General features: G+C 38.2%; 1 protein-coding gene across 7 annotated transcripts in view; it reads left to right on the top strand.

The window, feature by feature from the left end:
- Window positions 1–24,330, top strand: part of ENOX2 (ecto-NOX disulfide-thiol exchanger 2) — a 294,262-nt gene that overhangs the window by 122,417 nt on the left and 147,515 nt on the right. For 6 of the 7 annotated variants that reach the window (XM_055376267.2, XM_055376266.2, XM_063703093.1 and 3 more), the window contains one exon: window positions 2,759–2,902. The exons of the other annotated variant lie outside the window; for it this stretch is intronic. The gene's annotated coding sequence lies outside the window, so the exon portion shown is untranslated. The remainder of the gene's footprint in view (window positions 1–2,758; window positions 2,903–24,330) is intronic. 7 annotated transcript variants of the gene reach the window in all.

Raw genomic sequence — 24,330 nt, 5'->3', positions numbered from 1 at the left:
AAGTCAGGGAAATGTGCTAATATATTATTCTGTAAAATTATCAAATGCAAAACAAAAATAAAAAGTTTTTCTGTTTCACCATCATTAATCAGAACCTCCTAATCCCTGAACATTCCTTTTCATCAGCATTTTACCATTCTGTAGTATAGTACTCAAATGATGGAGATGCACTTAGAATCTAATTATTTTAAGTAATGTTGATATAATCAGCATCAGAACTTTTAAGCTGTGGCATTAATTCTTGATTATCAGCTGTCAGGTCTTTAATTACATGGGTTAAAAGAATGAGTCATCTACCCCCATCCAATTAAGGATTAATTCATTTGGGCGCTCAAGGTATGGTGCTAGGCACCAAGAATATAATTGTGGGAGGGAGGAAGAGAGGGAAGTTTCCTTTTTAGAAGAGCTTTCAAGTTTATAGGGGGAAAGTTTGTTTTAATTTACTTAGAATAATGTAATTCTCATAAATATGTATTTGTTTATCTTTGCCACAGCCTTAGGTGTGTTATCACTCTCTTTTACACATTATGAAACCAAGACTAAGAGAGACCACATGACTTGCCAAAAGGTATCAGCTAGTAAAGGATAACCAGGATTTGAATCCCGGTCTGTCGGGATCTTTCCACTATGCCATTCTATCTTCCATGGAACTTGTTTTGATCAGTATATTTCAGAAAGAAATTCCAAGAAAAGTTTTGGACTAGTATATTAATCATATTTGACTCTGGGACTAATCAGGTACGAGAACAATCTTCATTTGTAAATGGAATAAACATCTAGTCTTCTTTTTAAATAGTCTTGGTCATGATCTCAATTTTTTTTTTAGTACATAGCAATTGATGTTTGTTTCTTTAGTTCTAGTCATGGTAGGGATTTAGTAGAACATGTATATGATGCAGTGAACAGTTCGCTTAAGATCCAGAAGCAAGTTTTACTCTTTCACTTAGTTACTCACATGATGTAAGGAAGAATGTTTGACAAGTTCCAGAAGACATTTAATGGAGGTGATCCAAGTGGAATCTGATTGCTGAAAAACAGTACTTGTTATGTGGGCTGAAAACATTAGCAAGAGGATACTCCTTATTATAAATAATAATTTAATGTCATTTCTTTTTTTTTTTTTTTTTTGAGATGGAGTTTCACTCTTGTTGCCCAGGCTGGAGTGCAATGGCACGATCTCAGCTCACTGCAACCTCTGCCTACTGGGTGCAAGCGATTCTCCTGCCTCAGCCTCCCAAGTAGCTGGGATTACAGGTATGCGCCACCACGCCCGGCTAATTTTGTATTTTTAGTACAGACGGGGTTTCTCCATGTTGGTCAGGCTGGTCTCGAACTCCTGACCTCAGGTGATCTGCCTGCCTCGGCCTCCCAAAGTGCTGACATTACAGGTGTAAGCCACCATGCCAGCCCATTAGAATCTTAGCATTCATTTTATTGAAACTTGATTGACCTTTAGCTGACTGGATTTCAAGGTTTTTTTTTTTTTTAACTGACAATTTACAACATTACCTCAAGAATTGTACAGCTATGGGCCATAGAAAATTTGGGAGTTAAAGAATGAGCTATGGGCTGGGCACCGTGGCTCAAGCTTGTAATCCCAGCACTTTGGGAGGCTGAGGCGGGTGGATCACCTGAGGTAAGGAGTTTGAGACCAGCCTGGCCAACATGGCAAAACCTCGTCTCTACTAAAAATACAAAAATTAGCCAGGCATGGTGGTGCATGCCTATAATCCCAGCTACTAGGGGGGCTGAGGCAGGAGGATCGCTTGAACCCGGGAGGTGGGGGTTGCAGTGAGCCAAGATCATGCTGCTGCACTCCAACCTGGGCAACAGAGCAAGGGACCATCTCAAAAAAAAAAAAAAGAGTGAGCTATATCAGGCCAACCTGATTTCCCCCCTTTGATTGGATTAGAGAACCAGTGGAGAAAAGGCTTACAGGAGATGTCTTAACTTTGGGCTTTAAAAAAGCTTTTGATTTCACATTTCATGAAGTTTAATTGAAACACTTGAAATTCCAGGTGCTGCTGCCAGAGGAGTAAGAACTGTCTCTGTCTCTGCTTGCCCCTGATTGAACCATGTAAGACTTGGAGAGTAGAAAATACCTTTTGCCATTTTATATGGTGCAGCAGTGACGAGTAAAGTGACCATGCTTCTAATATTATTTGAAGAGAATGAGATTAACATGACCGAAATCTAGGTCATAATTCCCCATTGCTCCAGCTACTAAATAACCCCCTTGCAATTTCTATATATTTGTTTCCTTTTCTCATTTGCCATGGAGTTATGGTTTTCTGATTTTAGAGACCCCTATATTACTATTGGAAGTGACTTTGACACAGGATAGTCTGATGATTATATCTGCATCAGTTCAACATACCTTGTAATGAAAGAATGGTAAAATGTCAGGAGATAATCCAAGGAATGCAAAGCCAAACTTTTTACAAGGAACAGTGGGTCCAACCATAGCCACATTTAATGAGGGACCTATCAGTTGCTAGCTTATGACTAAAAATGTTAAGTTGCCGCAGAAACAGGAGGGATCTTACAAATGACAGAGCCACAGTCTTATATTTTAATTTTGTACTTACCGAAAAGATCTGTAAAAATTACAGAAGGCAACTGTCTTTAAGGAATTCACCTGTTTCTCCTAGGCTCTTAAGATTTAAAAGGTTTTTCACTAGTGGCTCATATAATAAAATCTGGATACAATCCCAGTCCTTAATGGAGTCTGGACTTTGGCTTTCTTTTTCTTCTTTAGGATTGAACCAGCTGCCCTTTGACCCTGCTAACAACAACGAGCCCCTGCAGTTTGGTAGTGCCAGTGGCCCTCTGGTCACAGAAGGCCTCATTGAGAATGGAGGGGAATCAAGCAAGAAAAGAAAGAGAACAAATACTCCTTCAGGTAAGCTAGGTGATAATGCACTGTCTTAAGCCAGTGCCAGAGTCAACATTTTCCCAGAGCCTAGTATGTGGCAGGTCACATACTATGCTAGAGCTTGTAGGAACTAAATAAATGAGAAAGAGTCCCCTGTCCTCATGGAACTCATTATGGGATTGAAGGAGGGAAAAGCACATACACGAATAACTGTGATAATTAGATAGAGTATCATCAGTGTTGTGGCAAGTGTGTAAAGGGTGAAAAACCGATGAGAGCACAAATGAGGAAGAGTTTAATTCTGCCTTAGGGATTATAGAACACTTCATGGCAGAAGTGCCATTTTTAGCTGATCCTTGAAGAATGGGTAGGCTTGAGACAAGAGATGAGTAAAGAGCATCGATTTAGGTAGAAGGAATTGCATGAGTGAATGGTTTCACTGTGCATTTGTCTTTGTATGTACATGTGGCAGGCCATCCTCACTTTTACTTCTAATACAGATAACTGCATATATTTGCATCTCCCCACCTCTACCCCTGTTCCCCTCAATACCCACTATGCCTACATATGTTTTATGCCCTTATAATTCTCTTAGAACAGTTGGCAAACAGATTCTTCTAAACCGTCTATAACAGCCCAATGGAGCTTTTAGCCTCCCTTGCAATTTCTCCTACTACCCCAATCCCTCATGTCCCATTGGCCTATTCTCATCTTAATGTTTCTTTTTTTTTTCCAAAAGGAGTGAGAAAACCATAGGAGAGCCACATCTTAACTGATCATTTGATATTTTACAATTTTATCTCTTTGTTGCATGGTTATTCATTTGGAAGTAGAATCCGTAGTGTATAGAAACTGATCTGAGATTCGGGGATGGGCATAACAGACATGTTCATCATTTTTTCTTTGTTTTGTTTTTTATTATTACTTTTTACTTTCAGCTTATGAAATGGAACATGTTTACAAATGTATCATATCTGACTCTTAGATCATAGATCTCTGCTTATAAATCAAGATATTTGTTAAATATGAGTTTGGAAAATGAAAATACAGTAAAACATTAGTTACATGGAACCCTCAAGAAATGAGTGATTCTTAGAGAACTCTGTTTTCTGGAGCATGGAAAGGCATGGTGTATAGCCAAGGAACTGGCCTGAGTTCTAATCCTGGTTTTATCTCTTTCTGTGGCCTGGAGTTATTTGCTTAACCTCTCTGAGAGTCACTTTCTTCAGCTGTAAAGTAAAAGTGATACTAAAGCCTATGTCTTAGGATTTGTTTTGACAGTTAGTTGAAATGATGTAGGTAAAGTGCTTAGCATGGTGTCTGCATACAGTAATCACTTAATAAACGTTGCTATTTTATTAGCATTATTATATGATATTATAAATTTCATGTTTTAAATCATCAACGTGTTTCACATTTTTAGGTTAAGCATTATGAGTATAAACCATATGTGTGTATGTGTATAAACTCATCTGTCTTTTAAAGACATGTATTCAATATAATTTAAACTTTGCTTGATCATTTAGGGGCGTAATTCCAGTCATTAGTTATTGTACGGCACTCTAATACTTTTAAATTTTTAAGGGTTTACTAAAGAGTATAGGTTTTTTACCTCTACACTAAATTGTTCTACGCTGCAGTGGTCTTTTAGTTATTATAGCCACATTTTACACATGTCCTGTCTCCTTTCTGCTGCCTACAGTCACTTTTTATTCCTCTCATCATCCCTTCATGTAGCAGCCCTTTTTCTCCTTCTACTGAATTAAGAACAACAACAACAACAACAATAAAAAACCCAGCCATCTCTCCAAGCTGATGTGCCAGATTAGTATAAATAAAAGTTAAATCAGCTCTAAGTGGAACCTGCCACGGATAGAGTGCACAGAATTTAGGGCATCAACTTTAAGACATCTCTTTTGGCTCTGAGACTTTTATGATCACCTACTAGTTCTTCCATTGTATTCATGTTAAGTGATGTTAAGTGATGTGTGAGTTTAGGGTAATACCTCCTGAACTGCAGTTAACTCATGAGGGTGGGGAAAGGAAGTATGTATTAATCTGAATTGTGAATTAACTTTAAAGAATTGCAGTTTTATTTCTAATGAGCACATTCAGTGAGAGCAAAGTAACTTGCACATATAGGATTTAATAACAGTAGATTATGCTAATCTATAATTAGCAGAACAATTTGCATTCAAATAATGAATATGCTGAAGTTCTTAAAAAACAGTATGTTCTTTAAAATAAGTGAAATAAGCCCCTGGCAGGCTAAATTAGCTCCCTTGAAATCTTGTTCACTATTTGCTTAGAGAACCTTTTCTTTGTTAGTAGGACAAAGGTAACTCCAACCCAGGTTAAATTACCACAAATTCCAAATTAGTGTAGTCCAAATTAATGAGATTTTACTATACAAGGAGTCTTTTATAATTGTATAATTTATACTTGAACAATTTTATAATTGTTCAGCAGCAATCTTGTGATATTGTAAATAGGCAGACAGCTTTATAATATTATTTTCTTCCTCTGCAGTACTAGACAAAAGGAAGAGGGAAGATATTTCATGAGTAGCAACTTCCCTCTTCCTTTGTCATCATTCCCTGCACTGTGGCAAGGAGGAAAGCTAGAGTTGGAAATTCCCAAAGGAGCTACCAACTATTTCATTTCCAAGCTACATGTCCAGTCATTGCATCACTCGGCCCTGTAACTCCACTGAGTCAAAGCCATCTCTCTCCCTCTCCTTCCCTGCAAACGAGGGAGGGATATTTGCTTGCAGATCCAGTTCCACACTACACATTCTTTTTTCCTTCCTTTCCCAACCCTCCTACCTCTCCCGTTTTCTACAAACTGCCTCTTTCCTTTTGTACTAAAACTGATTTCTTAAAGGTCACCTGTGACCTTCAGATTGTCAAAGTCAGTGGCCTTTTGGCAGGTCGCAACCACCTTGAACTCTTTGTTTCATTTGATGCTATTAACAATGCCCCCTTCTTTGTATTTTCTCTACTTTTGCTTTCCTTGGTAATACACTTTGCAGATTCTTCCTTTACTGTCTCCTTCAAGCCTTCTTTCTCATTTTCTTCATCCCTCGACTGTAAGTATACTATTACCCACATTTCTAGATGAAGAAATAAAGGATAAACTTACCCAAAGTTGAATGTCTAGCAAGTGGTTTACCCAGGCCTCTAACTCCAAAGTCTATTTCTAACTACTATGCTGAAGTTACTGTGTCTAAAGTTATTAGGAATCTAGAACCACTACTAAAATGTATGTAAAACATTGGTGCAGACTAGGGAAAGCTGTGTTTATGTGGAAATAAATAGGTAAGAATAAGAGGAGCAGGCCTTGGATATGATAATCTTGAGGATCCCTTCAAACTCAGATCTCATGGTTCCTCTTTTCAGCTTTCTTTTTTTTCTGCTACTCCCCAAAACAAGTCTTCTATTTCAGCCACACCGATCCACTACTTTTCTCTGAAGACACTGTGCTTACCTACCTCACCACTGTGCTCATACCATTCATTTCCCTTTCCCAGCATGCTCCCCTTCTTCTTTCACTTGTCAAAGTCTTATCCAACTGTCAGTGCCTAGTACAAGTCCTACCCTCTATAAGAAGCCTTCTGGATCATCTTAATTAGAAATGTTCTCTTGTACCTCTGAAATATATCGGTCATTAAATTCATATCACTCACTTGACACTGATTGTGGACCACCTTGAACTATTGCTTATGAGTTTGTGTATATATATATATGTCTTAGCTTTTCAACTCAGTTATAACTCCCCTGTTGGAAGGGCCCCAACTCTCTTAGCAGAGATATGGTGTCTTACACAAAATAGATGCTCCAGAAGTATTTGTTGCTTGATCACATATTTGATTGAATAATTGCTTTCTCTATGCCTTTATATTCCCTATTATTTTCTTGTTATTTTCAGGATAGAGCTTTGCACGAAACTCTGCCTTTGTATCTGAATTTGACCAACTGACAGCTTCACTTGTCCCTAAAGGCTACTCAGACATTTGTGAGATTACATCCTTAGAACAGGCACAAATCAAATCTGGGTGCTTGTGAAAAAAAAAATACCTGGCCCTAATGGAATCCTTGCCTTATTACAGCTGAGATTTCTTAAGTGCCCAAGGGAAACTGATAGGTAGAGTTTAAATGTCCTGCCTCAACTATGAAGTAGACCAGTAATCAGGATTAGACATTACTGCCATATTTGACCACATAATCTTTCTTTGTGGATCTGGTTGCTTTGTAGCTTTTATAAGATGAGCTCAGAATTCTTCAGAGTGTGTTTCCTCTTAAATTTTACCTTTTCCCCATGGAAATGTGTCCTTGGTGATGCTGTAGCTATACAAATTGTCCAAGATGGCAGCAAATCCATTTATTCAGATGGTACTCTATAGCAAAACAGTAGAAGATTGTTAAACCCATGTAAAATCACAATGCCAAGTTCGTTTCTCAAAGTTGCCAACTGCCTCCTGGTTTGAGAGCCATCTGGATTTGTAGAAGCAGAAATACCAACTCTTTCATGAAATACTTCCACTAAAGTGGAAAAAACCATGAGTCAACAAGGCCAACTGGATGATGACTAAAATCGAATGCATTGTTTTAAGCAACATCATGGTACAATAATATTCAAAGAGGGTGTCAGCTCCCTGGAAGAGTGGGAAACTACCCAGGAATAATTACAATACCAAAGTGAGCATCCAGGTGTGGGCAGAGTCCTATTTCCATTGTCTTTTCTCTATAAGCCTGTGTTGAAAGATAGATTTGTGCTTAAATGTGTCAAAAGTAGTATTGCCGAAGTTCATGTGAATAACGAATGACTCAGTGTGAAAAGAGGGATCTTCAGCCAGTTTTCATTTGCAATAATTATGTAATCACAAAAGTTCAAGATCTCCAGAAAGACCCTTCAAAATCAATAATAATTTGTATTGGTATGGTGATTGTTTCTTTCTCTTAATGTATTCTCATACTCATTGCGTTTTACACATGAGGTGCTAATCACTAGAGAGGAGAAATAACTTTGTCTAAGGTAGACTAGCATCACCAGGAGTGTTATAATTAAATAAGGACCTCCAGAGAGTATCCAGTCTTGATCATAGACCTCCCAACTCCATTCTCAGCTTTCCTTTAGAAATTCTGGAAATCAAAATGATACTTGACAATATAAAGACAGTGAACAATTACAGCACTACAAGGCTAGATTAATAGGAGAAAGTGGGCCTGTAGAGCAGCAAGAAGAAATTTGGTCAGCCATAAAGAACTATTATCAGAATGGGTTATCAGAAAACTTGTTCAGGCTCACTTGGAAGAGAAATATAAAAAGGAGATGAACACTTATCTGCTCGAGAGTACTTTTGTTTCCTTTCTTACCTGAAAGAAGGAATACGAACCAGGAAACTTTTCTATGACACTTATAGCCTTTTGATTTACCTCAGACTCACAGGACTGAGACTTTTTATTTCATGTGTACTTTGAAGTCCACAAATGAAAGCATTGATTGTTTTTAAAGAGAGAAAATGCCACCATTTTATATCTTGGTGTGTGGTATTTCTAGCATGTCAGCTGAATTATTATCTTGCCAAAGGCAAGAAGAGCCTATTGTTCCCTCAGATAGAATTAAAATAAGAAAAAGGGTAGACTAATAGCCCTACTCAGTTTCTTTAGTCCTTTGGACATTTTTATCTGATTACAGTTTCAAGAAATAAAACCATTATCTTGAAAACTGGAGGATCAAAAAAGTAAGCCTACTTTCTTTCTCAGGTCTGATAGAAGAAATCCAGTGTGAAGTTTTCATTTTCAAGGACTGTCCAGGGGAGAGCAGACAGGGTGGCACAAAAGAGGCAGGATAGAAAAATGGAAATACATCTCTCTTAAGTTGCCCCAATCGTTGAAATAGCTTTGGGATGATTTTGTGACTTCATTGTACTTAAGTCATTAGGAATTCTCTCAGCAGACATGAAGTGTAAGTAGCCTGATACGTTGGTAATATAAAGGCTAGTGGTAGATGTTTAAGTCTAGTATTTTAGAGTTGGAGACAACCTCAACTAACTCCAGCATTTTTTTTTTTTTTTTGAGAGAGTCTCACTCTGTCACCCAGGCTGGAGTGCAGTGGCTCTGTCACAGCTCACCTCTCAAGCCTCAGGTGATTCTGTTGCCTCAGCCCCCCGAGTAGCTGGAACTACAAATGTGCGGCACCACACCTGGATAATTTTGGTATTTTTAATAGAGACAGGGTTTCTCCACGTTGCCCAGGCTGGTCTCGAACTCCTGGGCTCAAAAGATCCACCTGCCTCAGCCTCCCAAAGTGCTGAGATTACAGGCATGAGCCACCATGCCTGGCCAAACTCCATCATTTTTATAAATGGAGAAACGGAGACCCAGAGAAGGGATTTATCTGAGGTCACATGGTTAATTCATGGCAGAATGAGAACTAGTTATTACCAGACCCATATAATCATTTCAAATTGGCTAGGACTGTGGCATGTAATTGATTCATTTTTACTGTGAAAGTGTATCTGTAACCTGGAAATGCTAACTTCTCTCATGCTAATAGTACTACGTGATTTGTCACAAGCTCACCTGGTGGTATGGGAGGCCCCGTATCTGTTTTGGCTGCTGCACAGGGGAAGGCACTTTGTTCTCAAGACAGAAAAGAGTTTGAGACTGGGAAATACCTATGAAGGAATTGCTTTTTTAGAGCAGAACTCGGGCAACTCAGCAAATTACAGAAGAATCGTTTTGTGACACCTGATTACTTGGTAAGGGACAGTTTGTGTCCTCCATCCCAGCCTACCCTTAAGGCCACTCCATTCAAGCAGGAAAACATTTTATACTTATGTTTTGTCTGTGGTTGTGTTAGGCCATTCTTTCATTGCTATAAAGAAATACCTGAGACTGGGTAATTTATAAAGAAAAGAGGTTTAATTGTCTCACGGTTCAGCAGACTTTATAGGAAGCATGGTGCTGGCGTCTGCTCAGCTTCTGGGGAGGCCTTAGGAAGCTTTTACTCATGGCAGAACTCAAAGGGGAAGCAGGCATGTCACATGGCGAAAGCAGGAGCAAGAGAGAGAGTGGAGGGGGAGACGCCACACTTTACAACAACCAGATTTCATAAGAACTCACTATCACAAGGACAGCATCAAGCCATGAGGGATCTTCCCCCATGACCAAAACACCTCTCACCAGGCCCCACCTCCAACATTGGGGATTATAATTCAGCATGAGATTTGGGCAGGAACAAATACCTAAACTATATCAGTGATTTAAACTTTGTTGTATAACTTCGTCTAGAGAATCTCTTTCAATTTCGTGATTATTGGGCAAAGATTTGTCTGGAAAAAAAAAATCAGTTTTAGGTGAGTAAAACTGAATTTCAGAGTGAGAGGATTCTTGCATTTTGAGAGGTTGTTTTCATCTCCTCCTAGCTTAGTAAAGTGCAGAAAGCAAATGTCATTTTTGTCCTTGGGACCTGTAAGGTCCTCGCTAGCCTTAATAAGGGAAAGGAGCACACTCAGACATGTAGTGAAAACTATACTGAAGTCTGTGCTTTTAGTACTGAATTTGACACTTATTATTAGACTTTTGGCCTTAGATAAACCACAGAAGCCATTTCTAAGCCTCAGTTTCCAAATTTGTTTAATGGGGAAAGCAACTTAAAAGCAGTCAGATAATACTTTTATGGTTACTGCTCTGCTTGTTATGGGGTAAGAGCATGAAATAACCACACTGGTTTTCTTTTTCCAGTTCTGAATCAAACTGAGAAAAAAAAACCACAAAACACCTCAGGAGGAACAAAATATGGCATCGACTTTATTATAGATAAAATTATGTTGAAGAACATGGCTTGTGTCTAAGGCCTAATGAGACTTCCTACCACCTCTAGCTTCAAATGTATTCCTTGATACTCACCTGTGGAGATGATTGAGCCTTCAGAGCAGACCATTTACCGTCCCAGCGCCCTTGAGAGTGATGGCCTGTGTCACACTTCAGTGGAAGCTAGAAATGAAGAGCAAAATGGGCCTGTAGGTCTACCTCTAGAAGATGGTGCCTGTGCCCTGACTAGGCTCTACTCACTCATAAAAGAGTTGGAGGGCATTTAGACCTGAGAGCCAGAATGCACAGGATAGGCCATGAATAAGTACTTATTTTTATTTTTTTATAATATTAGTATTTTTTTTTTTTTGAGACAGGGTCTCCCTCTGTCACCCAGGCTGGAGTGCAGTGGTGCTGTCTCGGGTCACTGCAGCCTTGAACTCCAGGTCTCAAGCAACCCTCCTGCCCCAGCACCCCAAGTAGCTGGGACTACAGGCCATGCCTCTATGCCTGGCTAATTTTTGTATTTTTTGTAGAGACGGGGTTTCACCAGGTTGCCCAGCCTGGTCTGGAACTCCTAGCTCAAGCCATCCACGCGCCTTGTCCTCCCAAAGTGCTGGGATTACAGGCGTGATAATCAGATAAGTCAATCTTGCTCCTGTGCCAAAGAACAAGCAGGGGTGAAAGCCCAGAGAAGTTTTTATGGTACTCTGTGTCCCCCTCCACAAACACAATGGAAATTTCTTCTTCGCCACAGAATGGCAACAAGTGGGGACAAGAACCAAACCCCTACAATCCCCAATATCGCTGTTTAAGATTAGCATGATTTTGATTTTTCAAAGTCTTTTCCTTAGGATTTTTTTATACCAGGGGAAACTGTCAATGACAGTCCATTGTGTGGTATAAGTAAATAGGGTTGTTCTAGTACACATGTGTTACATTTATATTTTTACTTCTTCATGTACAAAATTGAGACATTCCAAATGGAATCAAACTCATATCCTCTATTGTTGAAGTAGTACCTCACAATGAAGAGATTTCATTTTTATAAATTTGAAACACAGAATACTTCTGCTGCCATTTCAGCATTGTCACATGTGGTTGCAAACTCTACAAGCTTTCCCTTCTCTTCCACAACACCAAAGTATAACAATTAAAATACCGTTTTACTACTACTACTAATAGCTAATACCTATGGAACACCTACTGTGTGCCTGACACTATGTATTTCAAATATATTATTTGATTTTCACAGCAACCCTATCAGGTAAGTACAGTTATTATCCTCACTTTACAGATAAGGAAACAAACACAGAGACTAATTTGTCCAAATAGTAATGTGTCCCAATAGTAAGTAGAGGAGATGAGATTCAAACCCAGGCAATATAGCTCCAAAATCAGTGTCTGGAATCAATTAAATCAAAATGAAAATGGGGCCAGGTGTCTATGCTATTTCAGAGCACCCCAGATGATTCCAATATGCAGCCACACTTGAGAAGCAGTGCAGCTAATTATACTGTATCAAAGGACTATTATACATGTACCTAGGCCACTGTGATTCAGAATGCTGGACATTTGTAGTATTCTGTGACACAATGTGTCCAGAGTCCTCTATTAGGAACTGAAATGACAGAAGTGACAGTAACAGAGTAGACCAAAAGATGGTAAAGTGGTTGTGTAAATGTTGACCTCTCTAGGTATCTCAATACAGAAAGAAGAGACCACCTAATTTGCAATTTTCTCTTTCTCTGCTTTCTCTGCTCTATTTCCTGATGTCCATTGATTATCTAAAGAAATAAAAATCCATAATGATGAAATTCCCTCTTTTTGTGTGCTAAGGGGACAGTCTTGATTTTTTTCCAATCTTCCATATCCTCCATAATGTGAGCTATTCAATTTAAGTCATGTAGATTGTAGTATTTCACATTGAGCAATTGCTTGTGTAATATAATTAATTTTAAAATATTTTGCTTATTCTGCATTTGAATTTTAAGCAAAAGCATCTTTAGTGTTCAAGCTGTTTTGTAGAATATGGTGAGGTGATGAGAGTGGTACACAATACCATTAGAGAGATACTCAACTGCAGAAACAGAGTGTACTAATTTTGGGAGAGGGGGCAGGTTTCAGCAGGTGGCATTCCCTATCTCCAGCCACATTCTTCTGCATATTTGATTCAATAGAAACTATAACAGCAGCAGTAGCTTTTATTAAATATTGATTGTATGCCAACCGCTATGACCAAGTGCTTTACATGTATAAACTCAAGCAAACTTCCCAAGAAATCTATAAGATAGACACCATTCCCCACTTCTTTACAGATTTTTTAACAACCTGAGGCTTGGAAAACATAGGAAATTTTTCCAGGCGACAACTAATAAATAGTATAAGCAGACTTGAAAGAGGGAGGAAGAGTAACAGTTGTTAAGAGCACGTGTTCAGAATCCTGGCCCTGACTTTAGGCAAGTTATTGCAGCTCTTGAAGCCTAGTTTCCTTACCTACAAAATAGAGGTAATAATACCAAGTGCACAGGGTTGTTTTAGGATTCAGTGAAAAAACGAATAAATAGTGCTTAGTGCCTGGTTTTCTTTTATTCAGTGAATATTTATTTAGTCTTAATAAGTGTGAGGCATAGTGGTAGGCTTTAAGTTACCACAATAAGCTGTGAATGAGACAGATTCCAATTCTGGCCTTGAGATGCTAACAGTCTAGTAAAGAAGACAGTCATTAAGCAAATAACTACGCTAACAATTATTTGCAATTATGCTGAATGCTATGAAAGAGTGACAGGTCGTAGTGAACACTCAGTGAATAAGAGCAAATATTTACTGAGTGTCTTTTACGTACTAGGCACTATGCCAGGTAGAAGATTGAGTGCAAGTGCACAATTGGGAGGAAGAGTGGAGGCATTTTCATGAAATTTTATGTGAAATTAGGGTGCAGCTAAAGAAGCCATCTGCTTTCCTCTGATCAGTCAAGGAAGCTTCATGGGGGGGAGGTAAAACGTAGAAGATGCTTGGTGTAGTTTATTGGAAAGATAAGAGATCAAGTTGAAAATATCCCATCTTTGCCCAAGATTAGTTCCTGGAGATTGTGTAAATCTTGTAATGTGAGAGGCATTCCCAGCATGAGTGGCCTTTTTATCTGGCAAGAGGCTTGTGTGACAAACCGCAGTGACCAGGCTTTTTCTCTGAGATGAACACTAAGTGCTGAATTTGCTTCAGAGCTTGACATAAAGTCTGAGCAGGCAGCAAGTCATAACTACATACTGTTTTCAGATGCTGATTCACATACAAATACAGTGGTTCTGCTGGCAAGCTGTTTTCTAATCTGGCCTTTTTTATTCCCCTGCATAATTACCCTGATCTAGGATGAACAGCCTGAGAAACATTGACTAATGCATCCTAAATTACATTAGCAAGGCAACCACAAGCTTTCAGCTTCTCTTGATTTTGTGTGAGGTCTCTGTTAAGCAGTTCTTACCACATTAGGTGTGCAGAGAGGACTACACATCTTCCAGGCTGCAGCTTGCCATCAGTTAAGACTGTTATCCTTTGCTACAAAGCACCACACTCTCAGTGGCATTGCCTACAAAGCGGGAGATGCCTTTCACTTTTTGCCCTCCTGTCAAACAGCCAGTCAGTCGATTAGAAAGCTTTGTCTTGCAGCTCAGACTGCCCAGAAGTATTTTCTGCCTTGATTGGAGCGAGTGAAGAAGTGGTAGCTAAGGAACTTTACTCTGCCTTCCTTCTGGGCCCCTAACTGATGTTTACTGTAACTTAGGACTTGGCACACTAGTAAGTGAAAGTCTTTTCACCATAACCCTGTGAAGAAGATCCTATTAGTACTCTCATCTTGCATATGAGGTAAGTGAGGTTCAGAGGCTCACTGGATTGCACAAGATGAGACAGCCAGTAGGCTCTTCAAACGCAGGTTTTTAAATGACAGTGAGACCTGTGCACTTTGCATTATGCTCCACTGCTTTCTAAGATTTCTGAAGAAGGAAGTGATTTGATCTGAGCTAGACTTTCAGAAGATACTCTAACCAGAGGGTTATCATGGATTATGAAAAGGCAAAACTAGAACTGGGGAGACCAGGTTGAAGACTTTTGAAATAGCCCAGGGAAGTGATATATGGACCTGAGTCAGTGTTATGGAAATAGGGATGGAGAAGAGGAGATAGATCCAAAAAACTTACTGGTGGTTTATCATTCGGAACTAATAGGGCTTGAAGAGTTGTGGAGCCTAGAAACGAAAAAAACTATATTAAAATCATCTGGCCCACTTATCTACGCAGGATATAATTATGCCCACTTTTACAGGTGAGTCATCTCAACTGTGATTCAGCCTAAGTGACTTGTCCAAGGTCCCAAGCTAGTTGAGGCCAAAAGGAGCTGGGACTCAGAACTCCTTCCTAGTATAATCCTCTTTCCACTAACGCATGGGATCTCCCAAGTCTGTGTTTTATTATTTTAAGATGTTATTATTGAAGTACATAAAGGTACACAAATTATATATGTACACCAATGAACTTTCACAAACAGCATACTCGTGTAACAAGCACCTGAAAGATGGCACAGAGATTTCTGGCACCTCAGAAGACTCCTGTGCCCTTTTCCAGTCACTTCCCCACAAAGATAATCTCTACCCTTACTTTCTCTCCCTCTTTTTAATAACTGCCTGCTGGGCCATATCAGAGGTTGGGAAATTTACTATTGAGATCCTCCTGTTGATGGATACTTAAATTATTCCTGTCTTTTGGCTGCCACCACAAACAGTGCTGCAATGAACAGCCATGATCGTGCTGCTTTGTACACGTGAACAAGTATTACTCTAGAATAGACTCCAAGAAGTAAGTTTGCTGGGTTGAAGGGTTAAGGGCCTTGTACATTTTGATGACGAATACTACCACAATGGCTTCTGCAAAGGATTCACCGAGTCAGAATCTCAACCCTGGTATTTGAGTCATTTCCTGTCTTCTTGCCAGTGCATGATATCATTAATCCTATAAATTTTTGCCAATTTGACAGGTCAGGAATGATAGCTCCTTACTGCTTTATTTGCATTTTTGTGATGAATACTGAATTTGAGCATATTTTTCAAATGTTTACTAGTCCTTTATGTTTCTTTTATCAATCATTTGTGATATCCTTTGCCCATTTTTCTTTTTTTTTAAATTATGGACTTGTAAGGGTTCTTTTTATGTCATGGAAATTAATGCTTTCTCTGTTAAATGTGTTATAAATGTTTTCTCATGTATTTTAACACTGTGCTGTGTTCTTTCACATTGTCTGTTTTATAAAGTTACTTCCCTTTTGTAGATTCTCTAGTCATTCCTTTAAGCATGGAAATCCACACTTTCTGGAGTTTTCAGAGCAGCCCCAGTGTCACATGTTCTATCCCATTGCCCCCAAAAGTACAAGTGCGTATGTCAAATTACGTTTTCCTAATTCTATAATTAGAAAATCTAGTCATCCCACCTACAGTGGTTGGCAGTAAAGCTCTTGGTCTGTTTTCTAGACAGGCTCCAGGTGCTCTTTGAGGGAAAAATAGGGTAGCAGAACACACCTGTCTTAGAGCTGTGGAATCTGGTATGTGCTAAAGGGAATGTGAATATGGTATAAATTCTGGTCATTCTAACATCGTATCACCAGCTGTCTTTTGCTATGACATTCAGATAGCTTAGGCACGTTGGAATGTTTGGTTGCCACTTGAAAGTGTTTGATTACACAGAATGAGCTCTGGAAGAGTTCTGTCTCATGTCTATAAAGGGAAATGGAACGTCTTCTTCTTTTGGCACATGGAAAACATCTTAAATTTCTATCCATATTATTTAGGACTATAAAAATTTGTCATCTCTAAGAAATAAAAAGTTTGCTAATCGCATTTTTAAAAATGCTCTCAGGACAATATTTAGCCTATTTATGCAAGCCATTTGGAAGCATTCTCAACAGCAGACAATTGCAAACATAATATGCCAATATGTTTACTCGGCAAACATGTATTGGATGCCTACTGTGTGTCAGGTGATGTTGGATGGAAGGGTAGATGAATATGCTAATTTCTAGCAGAAACCGAGACTTGAGTAAGACCTAGCTCCAGTCTTCAGAGTGCGTACATCTGGTAACTAGAAATTATTTCCTTCCACTGATGAAAAACACTTTCCTAGGAATTCTAAAGGGACTACATTTGTTAGTTCTTAGTTAGAATTACTGAGTTTACATGAAAGTAATAAAACTGAATTTACTCTCATTTAATCGGTACCACTGCCTATTTCCTGCATTTTTCCCTCGGCAGCCCCATTATTATCCTCTGATTTCAGGAAAAGCCAATGTGGGCATTCAAGTAAGCAAAAAAGATATCTTGTCCTTTTCCAAAATTTCCCTTGTCCAAATGTTAGTGACATCTTTAGGTTATGTAAATGGAATTGATCTTGGTTTGGATTGATAGGTATTTAGATGGTAAAAATAAGAAAACACTGTGAGATGGGGGCTTAAGCCTGCTTAAGCCTTAATTGTCCTAAGAAGGAATGACACATTTTTCACTGAGAAATGTTCTGGGGTGATAATTGGCTTCCTGTTGCAGGCTGAACATGGGTTGAGAAGAAAATACTTCCCCTAGATTATGAAACAGGCAGCATTGGTATTGTATTTCTAAAATTAATTCAGTAAACATTTGCTCCAATAATTAGGCTTCATAGAGCGTCATGCGGAGGGTGCGTTTTCCTTTGTGTGCAATTTAAAACTTTCTTAAGAGTAAGTCAGCTTAAAAAAAAGACTATGAATCTTAGACTGATCATCTTCTTCCCCTCTCTACCCTACCCTGTCACTCCCATCCAAACTATATCTGAGAAAGTTCTAAAGAATTAGGCCTTGAAGGATAGCTCTATAATTTAGAATTCTGTCACTCTGTTCTCTGCCCTCCCCACAACACACATCATTTCTCACAATTGTTCTTTGAAAGGATCAGGCTGCTTTTGCATCCAGGATAGCCCCCGAGTTATTTTTGCAAGTTAGTGGCAGCCCAGTAATTTTATCCCCTTCCCTGCCTGTGGAGCAGGTGCTCAAGTCTTTCAGTTTTCTGTGGCCACTCATGGTTAGTTTTCCTCCAGGACAAGAATTTGTAGCCCTGTGCACCTCCAGAAAGACCAAGCAATCCCCATATACAAGTCTACTGTTAGACTGAAAGCTTAGTTGGGAATAAGAAAAGAATCAGATAATGTGGCAAGGTGGTGGACAGCAGGCTGGGGTGGTTGGAAAGAGGGGACACTTAGAGATCATTTTGTTCAGTGATTCTCAACCAACATGCCTAAGGGTGTATTTATCTGACACTATAGCAGTGATCCTTGTGAGAGGGTGATAGCAGCTAGAAGAAGGTATTCCTTTTGGAGCAGCTAACAAAAAACATTTACAGGGAGAAGGGCATATGTGTAGTTTTAGAAAACTGCTCCCCGCCCCCAGCTTTAATTGAATTAAGTTTCCAAACATACAGCAGTTCAGTAGCAGAACTATGCCTTGATTTTGTGTCTTCAGACTCCCTATCCTGTCTTCTTTTTCATTGCATTCTGCTATGGGAAAAAGAAAAGAGAAAGGAAGTAACATAACAAGGGAGAAAGAAGAGAAAAGAAAATAACTGCCTGTTATGACCTGCCTGCCTCCTCCACTGTCACTTAGTCTCTTAAAAGTGTCAAATAGCCTGAACCCTTGACTTCAAATGCCAGCCACCCTGTCTCCCTTGAGCCCAGTTACAGCAACATTCAACTCCTTGCTAAAACATGCCCTATGCTTTCAATCCATTCCCTCTACCTGAAATATCCTCCTCCTCTTAACCAGGCAAAATCCAATATGCTCCCCCAAATGAAAATGTTTTACCACTGTGTGGGTTACTTTATGCAAAGATATCTGTAAGTAGTAACTTTTGGCTAAATAAGTATGCAGTGCACTTCCACAGTTTTCATCTTATTTGAAGGAAAAACATTGTCAAGGCCAAGCTCCAACATGGCGACTTCTACCATTAAGGCTACCCAGATCTCCCAGTCTGAATTAAATTCTCCTGTGTTCAAATTAGCATTTTTGTCTTATAGCACTTACTATTTCTTGTGTATTATAGGAATTATATGCACACATAGATTCTACTAGCTTGTAAGTTCATGAAGTCAAGGATCATGTCTTACTTATCTTTGTATCTCTTCTATCAGTACTCATCACAGTGCTACATGCATAGTAGGTACCCAGTACATGTATTGAGTGAATGAGTAAATTTTTCCTACTTTCATAGGATTTTTTTGAACTCAAAATATTTTCTGTGAGATTGTCCATATTCCAATGACAGAAGCATTATCGTGTTTATTCATTCATACATTCATCCATTCCACAAATACTTATCATATGCCTACTCTGTGCCAGGTACTGTTTTAGTTGATAGGTATACAGCAGTAAATAAAACAATATATGTTCCTGCTTTCGTGTAGCATTCTAGTGAGTGGGGCAGATAATAAACAAATAGATATATAAGTTCTGGTACTTAATTACCTCAAAAAGCAATAATAATAAAGCAAGTTAAGGGTACACAAAATGAACAAGGGCTACAATTTTGTCTTTCCTTTACAACAGTATCCTTGACCCTACCTCACCCCACCCAGTAACTAATACAGAGCTAAACATATAGTTTACTGCCTGTGATATTTACTGACTTTTGCAACATTCTTATGAAGTAGTAGAGTAAGAGCCAGTATTGATTATGGCTTGAAAGCTTGGGCTCTGGAAACTTTGGCTTAGAGCTGACATCCATAGATTAGTTTGTGATCTTACCAGTAATTAGTGTCTCTAAGCTTTCATTTTCTAAATCTGTAAAATGGAGAAAATAGCACCTACCTCATAAGATGATTTTGCAGATTACATGAAATAATGTCAAATTATTTATTGTGAAGACTACATGAAATAATGAATGTAAAATTCTTCAGAATATAATAACCCAGAAATAGACCCATGTGCATATGGAGGTCTGATGTATGACAGAGGTAGCATGTCAGATCAGTGGGAAATGTGGAGACTATTTAACAAATGGAGCTGGAAAAATGGTTATCCATATGAAGAAAAATGAAAATAAAACCTGCCTCCCACCATATATACAAGATCAATTACAAGAATATACATTTCAAAACAGAATTCCAAAACTTTTAATAGAAAATATCATAGAATGTCTTCCTAACCTTGAAATAGTGAAAGATGTGTTAAGGCACAAAGAGAATCGACTATAAAATAAAAGATTGGTACATTTAACTGTATTAAAATTTAAAACTTTTTTCATCAAAATACATGTTAGAGAATGAGAAAAGACAAGTTACAAACTGAGAGAAAATATTCTTAAAATACAACTGGCAAAGAAATAATATCAAGAATACATAAAGAAGTTGGAAAAATTATTAAGAAAACATAAGCAATCCCATGGAAAAAATGGACAAAGGACATGAACAGACATTTCAGAAAATTGTACGCACACATTTGGCCAGTTAGCTTGTTCAGAGATAAAACATCATTATGAATCAGGAAAATGCAAATCAAATCACGTAAGATATCTTTTATACCCAGTTGGTTGACAAAAAATAAAAAGTGACAATACCAAGCAGTCCTTCTAAATTGGGGTTCCTGGAAAGAACAAAGTACTAATGCCTTAAGACATCTATTGCATATAAATAATTGATTTCTCTCTTATGTAATTAGAATAATACTAGATATATACTATCTTTTAGAGAATTGAGAATATAGATAGACACTCAAATAATTGTCTATGTTCTGTGGTTCAGATGAGGAACCCATGCTAAGAGAGGAAAGTATTAGACATATGAAATTCTTGAGAGTGTAATAAAAAGCCCAGAAATGTAGAAGCACATGATTTCTTATGTGTTATTTGTAGGAATATATACAAATTGCTGCAAGCAATTTTGGCATTTTCTCTGAAAGTTGAACATACATATACCCTGTGACCCCAAAATTGTACTCCTAGGTAAATACTCAAGAGAATCTTTGATTCATTCATGGATAACAGGAGACACATGTAAGCATATTTAAAGCAGCACAATTCACAATACAAAAATCTAGAAACAACCTAAATTCTCATCAGCATTATTAATAGATTAATAAAATGTGGTATAGTCATGCAGTGGCATATTATACAGCATTCAGAACAAATGAACTACAACCACACACAAAATAAGGATTAATCTTAGCAATATAAAATTAGATGAAAAAGGAAGGCCTAAAAGATTACATAGAGCATGTTATATTTTTATGAAGTTAAATATAAAATTAAAACATAATTTTGAGATTACATATAGGTATAATAAAACTATATAAAAAGAAAAGCAAGTGGATAATGAACACAGGATTTAGGAGATGGTTACCTTGGCTAGGAGGAGGGAGGGAGGTAGGATGGAGATGAATAACTCTTATATTTAGATGTAGATTATTATCAAGATCTTAGCTTTTATTTTGGGTTGTAGGTTTACAGGTGCTTATTACATTACTTAAAATAACTGGCTAAATAACTAGCGGACCACTGCTGAGAGTGTGTCATGAACCAAATGTCATGACTGGTCCAATTTAATGTACCTGAGACCCTAAAATAAATACAAAATCATAAAGTATGTAGCCCAATGCTTTTAATGTAAAATAAGGCTGGGTAAATGACAGTTGTCATTGCTAGCATTACTTATTCCTCCTACTCCTCATTTTTCTTTCTGTCAAGCAATCATTATCTTCCTATTGTGTCTGATAATTAATAATTCTGAGAAATATTAATTTGCATGAGATCACCCCAAATGACTAAGCAAACTAGTTTAAAATTTAATAGTTACTGAAATTTCAACCTTTTATAAATCCACTAAACATCTTTCATTAAATTGTACTTTTTTGTTAATTATGAAATTACTCTATAGATGTACTTTTAGGATGTTACCAACAACAAAAGCTTTAAGCTCTGCATATTATGACTTTGGTACTCAAAATCATAATTGTATATTAATCTAATAGTGGCAGATGGTACTGAATTAGGGCAATGTGCTAGAAAACTAAGGTGTATGATGAATCAGTGGTTAGAGAAAAAATTGTGCTCCTAGCCTGGATCTGCAAGTCTGTTAGCTATGATTGATTGATGGATTGATTGATTGGACCTTACCTAGTACCTATTCTTCATTCTTTCCTACACACACTCTTCTTTTCCCACCATCAAAAAAAAAAAACTGCACTATACCTTTTTAGAAAACAAGTTTTACTGTCTCAATGGAGAAAAAATGACTTGGAGGTGGTTATTGGATCTCAGTGTTCTTTTGTGGTTGGGGGTTCAATGTGTAATGGGAAAAAATGTAAAAGACTAGCAGAAGATGAAATCATATGAAGAAATTAGACTATATATGTCCCTTTAACCATGGGCATCTTAAAATTTAAGTCAAATCGGGAAACTTCCACTTCCAGAAGGATGGATTAGATGTGCTTTTTCCTATTCCTCCCACTAAGTACAACTAAAAACCCTGGATATTATATATTTAAAAAATCCTAAGAAGGCTGAAAGCTGCAGAGAAGGCAGATTGTCTAGGGACATCAGAACTTGAGGCGTGACGTTCCTCAAGTTTTTTGGATTTTGTTTTTGCCTTATATCTCATACTTGGAGATTTTGGTTTTGCCTCATATATCTCGTACTTGGAGTTGAAAAAAACTGGTAACTCAGAAACACCAATGGGTACAGACAAAATAAAAGCCCCAACAAAAGCCTATGCTCTTTAGCCAAAGGACTAGGAAGCCTAGTAACAAGGAAAACTTGTAGACAATAGCTAAGCTCTCTACTCTAGCCAGACACCAGACACGCACACAAATTGTGGTCCTACTCCTACCCACTCCCAACCAAGTAGGGAGCATAGATTTCTACCCTCGTGAAGCTCTAATGAGGCACATCAACACTTCTGCCAGGGGTCTCCACCAAGATCATATCAGAGAATGCAAAGTACCAAGCTGGAACTTTTTTTAAAATTTTATTTTTATAGAGATGAGGTCTCACTATGTTGCCCAGGTTGGTCTCAAACTCCTGAGCTCAAGTGATCCTCCTGCCTCGGCCTCCCAAAGTGCTAGGATTACAGGTGTGAGCTGCCATGCCCAGGCTGAAGCTGGAACTTTCATCCCCACTGGCCACAATGATCCAACCCACTCCTATCCCACTGTAACAGGAAAGGCCATCTGGGGAGCCTGGACTTCTGTTTGTCTCTGACAGTTAACAGTTCTGAAGGTGCTCCTACCCACTAAAGTGGTATCAGAGGAGACCTCCAGGAGATTCACAACTGTATTTATCACCCAGAAATAAAAAACCACTCCTGCAAAGTGTCATTGGAGACTACTGGGGAGCTGGAACTCCCACCCCTGCCCATCAGTAACAAGGAGACTACCTCCCTCAGATATCACTGGAAGGTGAGTAGGGAACCTGGACTTCTACATCCATTTGGCAATAATGAGGCAATAACACCCCCCTCCCCTGCCTGAAACCTCAAAACATCAGGAAGGAAGAAAGAACACAATAAGCAAAACTATGGGAAAACAATCAAAAGAAAGCAAGAGTGACTATTTTAATATAAGATAAAGTAGACTACATTGCAAAGAAAATTTCTAGGGATAAAGAGGAAGATTATATAGTGATAAAAGTATCAATTCACCAAGAACACATAGCAATTCTAAATGCATATGGACCAAAGTACTGCAAAATGTGTGAAACAAAAACCGATATAACTGAAAGGAGGATTAGACAAATCCATAACTATAGTTAAGTACTTCAACATCCCTCTCTCAATAATTGATATAACAACTAGATGGAAAATCCACAAGGGTATCAGGACTCAGCAAAATAATCAAAGAATAGGATCCAACAAGAGCAAAATACACATTCTTTTTAAACACACAATGCATACCAAGATAGACTACATCCTGGGTCATTAAACAAACCTCAAAAAATTATTAAAAATTTGAATCATATACAGCATGCCCTCCAACCACAATGGAATAAAACGAGAATTCAGTAACAGAAAAGTAACAGGAAAATCTCCGAAGACTTGAAAACTAAACAACACACTGCTAGATAAACCATGGGTCAAAGCAAAAGTCTCAAGCAATTTTTTTTGAGACAGCGTCTTGCTCTCTCACCCAGGGTGGAGTACAGTGGCATGATCACAACTCATTGCAGCCTTGACCTCCTGGGCTCAGGGAATCCTCCCACTTCACCCTCCCCAGTAGCTGGGACTATGGGCATGCACCACCATACTCAGCTAATTTTTAAATTTTTTTTTGTAGTGACAGGGTCTTGCTATGTTACCTACCCAGGCTGGTCTCAAAGTCCTGGCCTCAAGTGATCCTCCCACCTTGGCCTCCCAAAGTGCTGGGATTACAGGAGTGAGCCCAACCAAGTATAAAAATTTTAAAAACATATTGAACTGAATGAAAATGAAAATACAACATATCAAAATTTACGGGAAGCAGCTAAAGTAGTGCTGAGGAGGAAATTTATAGTTGCAAATATATACATTAGAAAAGAAGGAAAGTCTCAAATGAATTAATCTAAGTTCCCACCTTAAAAGTTTAGAGAAATAAGAACAAAATAAACTA

The sequence above is a fragment of the Gorilla gorilla genome, chromosome X, assembly GCF_029281585.2.
Source record: "Gorilla gorilla gorilla isolate KB3781 chromosome X, NHGRI_mGorGor1-v2.1_pri, whole genome shotgun sequence".
Classification (NCBI taxonomy): Eukaryota; Metazoa; Chordata; class Mammalia; order Primates; family Hominidae; genus Gorilla; species Gorilla gorilla.
Note: the sequence above shows the minus strand (reverse complement) of the source record. Positions and strands in the feature narration are given on the sequence as shown.